Here is a 7,369-nt window from a genome sequence, read left to right on the forward strand (position 1 = left end):
CTCTCCTGTCTTTGCAGCCATATAACCACCCTGCATCTGACTGTGTTGTAGCTGTGCATAGCTGTGTAGAAAGCATGGTTTCATTTTGCGATGAGGACTGGATGCAGCCTTGTTAAAATACATCTTTGATGCAGAACCTGGGAGCAGGTAGGCACCTGGCTCCCATTTTTCTCTGTGGAAAGCAGATCATCTAAATACCTTTGAACGTTTACATCTTGGGAGCAATCTGAGTGAATTGAGGGGAAGGGTGTGATGAGCTTATCTAATGAACTTAACTGAGTCCAAAGCACAAAGTTGTTCAGACCCCTTCATCCTTCTTAAGTGCTCTGCTCCCTGAGAAAACACTGACCATTGGATGCCTTAATTCAGAGCTGGTACAATCAAGACATTAAATCTGTTCATGCTGACCCTTGCAGTGGGGGTTCCCCGCAGGGAACTCCTGCCTCCAGTAAAAGAGAGGGACAGAGAGGAATAGCTATGGAAATTTGGGACTGGATTATAAATGGCAGGACTACCTCCTTTCCCACGCACGCCTTCAGGGCTAGGGACAAGGAGCCCTTTTCTCCATTGGTGCTTTGTTTTTTTCACGCTGTGAGCTGAGCTGAGCTGTGGGTTGTGAATGCACCCAGCAGTGCCAATGGCTAGTAGCCACTTGGCTTAGTCAGTGGCTGAGCCAGAGGGTCTGCAATGATTGCAAGATATTTTCCTTTGGCTGGTAGTTTGTTAGTATGTCATGCAAGATCAGTCTGCCAGTGCGGGCTCTGTGTAAAAGGGTATGAATGCCCTGACAGACAAAGAGCTCTCAGTGTGGGGTACACAGGCAGGGAGGCAGATGCAGGCTGGTCACCCAACTTGCACGTGCAAAGTCCACTTGCTAGATCAAAGGGGTTTACTGCAGTGCATGAAAACAAGAAAACCCTGGGCTGGGGAGCTGGGGGGGGTGGAAGGCGGCGGAAGGAGGTTGCATTCCTTTCGTTCGTATGTAAGGCTGACCAGACAGACACTGGCTGGCGTTCTTGCTGCTTCGTGATGAGCCAGGCTGAGCTGGAGGCAATACAGACTGATAGCAGCTTGCTGTATTGAAGACTATCTTCTCTTAGGGCTTTACTTTGCTGGAGAGCCCAGAGGCAGTCAGACCCCACATTGCACTTGGTGCATTCCCCACGTTACTCTCCTGCATCTCACCTGTAAGAGAATCAGGACAACGCTGTAAGGCCCTTCAATGGTTGAACTGGTTATGAAACCACCTTCTGGATGACCTTTGGAGAGGGAAAAAAATCATCTGTGTGGGAGAGAATTTAATCTGGAAGGGAAAAGGAAAAACATTGTCTGGATGGAAAGGGAAATGAAAATATTTGAATTCAAAGTAAGCTGGGGCATCTAAAGCGAAGGGTGTGTAAAGGACCTAGGAACAGTGGTCAGAGGGCAGCAAAGAAGCCACTCAGGGGAGAAATAGTGGTTAGGCCTGTAAACAGGAGGAAAAGGTGAGCTGTATGTTTGGAAAGACCATGGTGCCAATGTGAGCGTCAGGTAAAAACACCTAAAGAAGGAGCCGCTGAGACTGGCATGGTAGTCCAATCCTAGCACATTCTCTCACAGTTATTCATGGAGCAGACATCAGTGCAAACAATGACATTTTATCTCTTTTGAGAGACAGAAATTTTTGTCCAGCCGTCGCACATGTGTGGAGATGAATTGCCAATGTAATGGGGAGTGGAGAGGCAAGGAATTGGAATGAGCCAAACCCCATGTATAGTTATCAGTACTGCCTAAATTAGAAAACAGGATATTGCTGGCGAGTGTCTGGATGTGAATAAGCCTAAGGGTGAGCTGGCCTGTGACCTATGGAAAGATTAGTCATGGGACGTGGCTGTGTCTCCCAGATCAAAGACCTCTGGAGGAGATTTCTATCTCCTGACAAAACCATTCATATCAGCCTTCCTTGCAGTAGTGTACAGGGGAAGGTATGAGATGGTATGGGTGCTTTCTGGCCAGAGATAAAGCATCACATCTAAACTGACCAGGAAATCCTTAAGATTGGGATAGTGATAAAAATGACCCTTAGGGGGTTCTGCTGGGGTTTGCATTTTATGAGTATCAGAAGGTTTGGGGTTTTTTTCTTTATCCATCTAAACCCAGGATCTGATACAACCTAAGCTCAAGCCTGAGAAACAGCAGTTGGGAACCTTACTTCTATATTTAGGTTTCTAAAGCCTAAACAAGTGGGAAATATCTATGTAAATAGATGTTACGAGTATACATGCAATCTTAAGATCTTATTTAAGTGGAGTTTGTTTCACATTTTCAGGACATCTTATTTTAAATTATATAGTTCTTTGATCCAAAGTGCTGGGTAAGAGTAACTAAAACAAACAAATACACCCTGCAGGAAAACAAATTGCTACATTTGCAAGAAAAAGGAAAGAGACAGAAGAGTATTAGAAAGAGCATTAATGAACTGGAAGGTTTTTGAGGTGGGATTTAAAACAAGAGAAGAGCTTTCCCAGAGTGTTGGAGGTAGAAGAGGAAATGTCCAGAATTTGGAAATCATCAGAAAAGACCAAATTGAGGAGAGTAGGCTGGATGATAGATAAAGAAGATTAATACAAAGTAAAGGAATAATAGAGAAAATAAAGACTATCTGTGTCAATGATACCATGTGAATGGGAAGCTGCATTGCTGTATTGTGTTAGTGTGGTAGCACCTGTGAACCAAAAGCCAATGAAGAGGCTTTAAGGAAAAAGCAAACAGCCAAAGACAGCACCAATTCTGCAGAGTGCAGGATTTTGCATAATGATTTAGGGAAAAGCATTTGGGAGAACAGTATAGGTAGCATAGGAGAAATTAAAGCCAAAGCCCAAGATTTTTTGTTGTACAGAGACCCACGGCGTCATAGTGCATCCCCAGCTCTGCGTGTAGGGCTGCAACCTGGCAAGCGGATGCGGAGGGACATGGAGGATGCTGAAGCTCCCATTGCATAGCTGAAGCAACGAGTGAGTTTGCCACTGGAAACGAGAACAAGGGAATTGAGGGAGGAGGGGTGTGTGAGGAAGACCTTCCTTCAGGGCTGGATTTGTTTTAGGGTACAGTTGCATTGCCAAATTGGAAAGATGTGTTTTGTTGTGGGGTTGGGGTTTTTTTACGGGTTTTTTTGGTAAAAACATAACAAGAGTTTATCAAAGCTGATTAAAATAAGCCCAACCTGATCATGAGCTCTTTAAAACTTTCTGGTTTTGAAGCCTGTTAGCCATTTGGCAAGTTTGGAGGGTAAGTGTTGTGTTTTCACTGTGGAGGGCCAGAGCCTCACTTCATTATTACAGCAAGAGCTTAGGCTGAGGAAACGAGCTTTGTGAACCTCCCAGGCAGCAGGAGGACAGGCCCTGCCAAAAGCGGACCTTGCCATTTAAAACACTGGTGGTGTTCATCCATTGCTTAGTTGCCAATACCCGAATTCTCAGTCCTGTGTTTCTGCTCCATCATTTGCCAAATCAATAGCACAGGACAGCCTTACTGTTTGGGTTTGAAAATGTAAATAGGTATTGTTTGTTTGTTTGTTTGTTTGCCATGTGAGATTATTTTTGGCACAAGGGAGACCTAGAAAGTGATGTTTGCTGTCTGTTTAGCAGCTGCAGGAGGGAGAGTGCAGGCACCTCCAAGTGTTGTGGCAGGCTGCCTTGGTGGGGCACACAGGAGCCATTTCTATTTTGTCATCTAGTGTTTTCTTTATACCCATCCACCCCTGAGCCCCTGTGAGGCATCTGGCAAGGGGGCGAATGATAGGGATCACAGGGAAAGACTTTATGAAAAAACCCTCAACTTGTCTTCTGCTGATTTCCCTTTGTATTGCTGCTTGTCCCACACTGGGTACAAATGGCAGGTTAACAGTGAGAAGCTATGATTTTCTTGTCCATTTGTCCAAAGCACTGGCACTTCCGAAGTATTTGAGGTTACACCAGGCCTGAATCAGAGATGGGTACTCAGAGAGCTGTTTCAGGCTAAAGGGGGCTTGCTGGACAAGAAGGACCTGAGCAGGCTGGGAGAGCTGAGGTGCTCTGGGCAGGAAAAGCCAAGTGCGCTACCTCTCATCTCAAAAGCAGGTGCCAGGTTAGTCTCTTCCTCAGCACAGTGTGGGTCTCTGAGTGTGGGTCGTATCTGGTGAAGCAGCCCGGAGCCTGGATGGAACTCTCCTAATCCAGAACCTGTCTTTCACACCTCATGTGGACACGGTCCCACATACCTATGTACTAGCAGCAGCAACTTGCAAGCAGGAGTGGATGAACTGCAAGGCTTCGTGGAAGTTGACCTAAATACAGCAGAGGCATCCATGCATCTGCCAAGGGTGGTGGGTTCTCAAATAAAGTCATGGGCACCATGGTGTAGGTGGTGCCCACCATATAGCACAGACCAGCTGCAGGTAGGGAGACCAGCCAGGCCTGCATTAGCACTAGGAATAACGGCTGAAAAAATGCACTTAAAGATAGCTAAAGGGCAAGCTTATGATGCAGAGAAGGCGGGCTGGATTTCATGAATAAAATTGTCTCTTTCTGTTTTGCTGCGGTTTTGGAGAAAAGCATATCTGTGACTTTAGAATACTTCTGTCTAATACCACTTTAAAAATGCAGTAGGTTACCACATGTCAAGCAGTGAAAGGTAATGTGCTGCAGCAGATTGAAATGAATGAGAGACAAGTATGCCAAGTGAAGGCAGTTTCAAAGACTAGTTCAGGCATTTCAGAAAGGGGAGGACAAAAAACTGTGTGGCACCTGCTTTATCCACAGGTCTCTGAGAGTAACCAGAACCTTTGTGTCACTGCAGAACCAAAATCTTTCCATTGATCAGCTTTATACATGATAAGAAGGCTTAATAAGAATTAAAAGCCTTTAAAACATTGCAGGCCAGTTTGCAATCCCAGCAGTCCCCATTTGTAGATAGGCACCCAAATGTTGCGTTGGGCAGATTTGCTCCTGAAGGTGTCTGGGCTTCAAAGCCTGGGACTGAAAACTGGGGCTGCAAAAACTGAATGCAGAAAAAACATTTGGAGACATGCTAGCTAAGCTAACGATGACAAGCATGTGTTTCAAGATAAAAGCAGATCCCCAGCTGAGTTCTGAACGAAAGGTGTCCTCACTGTACAGCAGTGCACATTCAGAGGCTTAGTGGGGATTTATGCTTTCCTCCTGTACGTCTGGACTCTTACCACCAACGGAGAGAAATTATAGATTAGCTGGACAATTTTGCAATGTCATTCTACTTTTTTATGATGACCATAAGCAATCATTACTGCATTAGAAGCTTGTATTAGTTCTTGGAAATTAATGTTCTAAAAATACAGGCATGCACATCTGCCTGTACTTTTGTTCAATATGTAACTGCATGGAACTGTATTATGGTTAATTTTGCATAAGCTTCCATTTGGATGTCTTCTTGTTGGTCACCTGTAACTTTGCAAAGCTTTTCCTTCTTCAGAGTGAAATTTTTCACATTTGGTCTTTTTCCAGTGTGGTTACTGTTTGTTGTTTTAGAAGTTGGAGGAAAAATACTTGTTTTTTAGGAGAATGTGGCATGTGTGTTGGGGAGGGGCAGGGAGAAAAAAGCTGTCCTGAGTGTAACGAGTTTAGCTAAAAACTTGGCCTATGTAATGGAAAACAGTCTTTGAGTAGAAGACTTCTGTCTGTGAATATCTGGATAAAAATTAACTTGAATGGACTAAAAATCTGTTGTAAAACGACCTTCATATGAGTGTGGTACACGTGATACAATTTTATCATTAATTCTTTGCAAAACCCAAAGGTGATTCTTTTCCTGGGCTTTGTTTGGCTTTGAACGTGTTTTAGGGAAAGGTTTAATACACAAAATCTCTCTTTTTTTTTTTTAATTTTCTCCCTGAAGATGCAGCATCACCCAGCAATGGAATTTCATAGTACATTTGTGTCCTCCTTTAGTTACACTCATCTGGCAGCATGAATAACCTGGGTGGTTTCCAACTGGGTGTTTGTACCTCCCTTAGAGCTAAGGACACGTAATAATTTGTGCCTTTTCCAAAATCCAGATAAGGAAACTTCCTAGCTGGTAAAATTAATTATCTTTACTTGCTGCCTTGTGCTCTTGAGACCAGGCTGCTTGGTTCACCGAAGTTTGACCAGCAGTCTTGCCAAGACCTTTTTACTGAGCCCTGCTTAGGGTGAAGCAGCAGGGAGAAAGCACCAGGAAGGACAGGATCTCCCTCAGAAACACCATGTGCCTGCACCGTGTAGGTAGCCCTACCCTGACAGCAGGGCAGCCTTTGTGGGAGAACCTGGCATTGTGTTTTTTAAGCCCAAGCACATGATTTCCTTTCCAACTCCACCCTCAAATCAAATCTGATATCTGAAAGAATGAAAGCATCCTGGGTCTTCTTCCATTTTTCTTTTTATTGTTGACAAAACTGGGAAGCAGAAAGGATTGTATGTTATTTTCCCCTTGTGTTTTATTCCTGTGCTGTCTCTGCCAGTCTGCATCATTTTTTTTGTCATCTTTCTCTGATTTCTCAGTGGCAAAAGGGAGAAAATTAAGTGACACATAAATGGTGAGAAACATCAGCACCGTAATAGTTTGAATAAGCAAAACCCCCCACATTCATTAGCAAAAATATGGAGCAAAATAATTTAAAATGTTAGCAGTTGGAAAGGGGGTTTCTGTTCCTCTTAATTTTTTTCATCAGTTCTAGTCCCTGATACATGTGTCTTATATTTTGTGTGGAATATTTGCCTGTATAATTTGCCTGGAATTTCTTAGAAACTCTTGGCCTAAAACATGGATGTCCAAAGAGCACACCTTTGATACACTGCTCTAGATTATGTAAATATACGCCATGTCCCATAAAGGGCTGTCTTCATTGTTCACCTTCTGAGATAACTTATAAAAAACAAAGGGAAAAAATATGATTCAGGGTCCTGGAAAAATCTGACCCAGGGAACTGCTGAATTTTTTTCCTTTCTCATCTGTGCCTTCTGCCGCTGCTACCTTGCCTTGCATCTTTGAGCTTGCCGAGCTCTGCCAAATCTGAAACTAAAAGCCCTTATTAGTGGAGATTTTTTTAAAGTTCTTGCCGCTCCTCTGGGGACTGAAGTAATGGCAGCTTGAAGCAGCAGAGAATGTGTAATTAGGGCAAACAGCGATGCCTCGCATGATGGGGAGAAACAGGAGGAGAGAAGGGGAAGCGTGCAACAGCCCGGCATGCACAGGCTGTTACTAGGACACCCCGGCACGAAATGCATGAGGTGCAGGGTGCTAATGGGCCAGCCCGCCGCCTGGGTACCAGCCCAACCTGCTGCACAGCTGCTTCTGCCCTCCTGTTGCCAAGCAACTCCATCCTTATTTTTTTCTTTTT

Source organism: Phaethon lepturus, unplaced genomic scaffold (genome assembly GCF_000687285.1).
Source record: "Phaethon lepturus isolate BGI_N335 unplaced genomic scaffold, ASM68728v1 scaffold35764, whole genome shotgun sequence".
NCBI lineage: Eukaryota > Metazoa > Chordata > Aves > Phaethontiformes > Phaethontidae > Phaethon > Phaethon lepturus.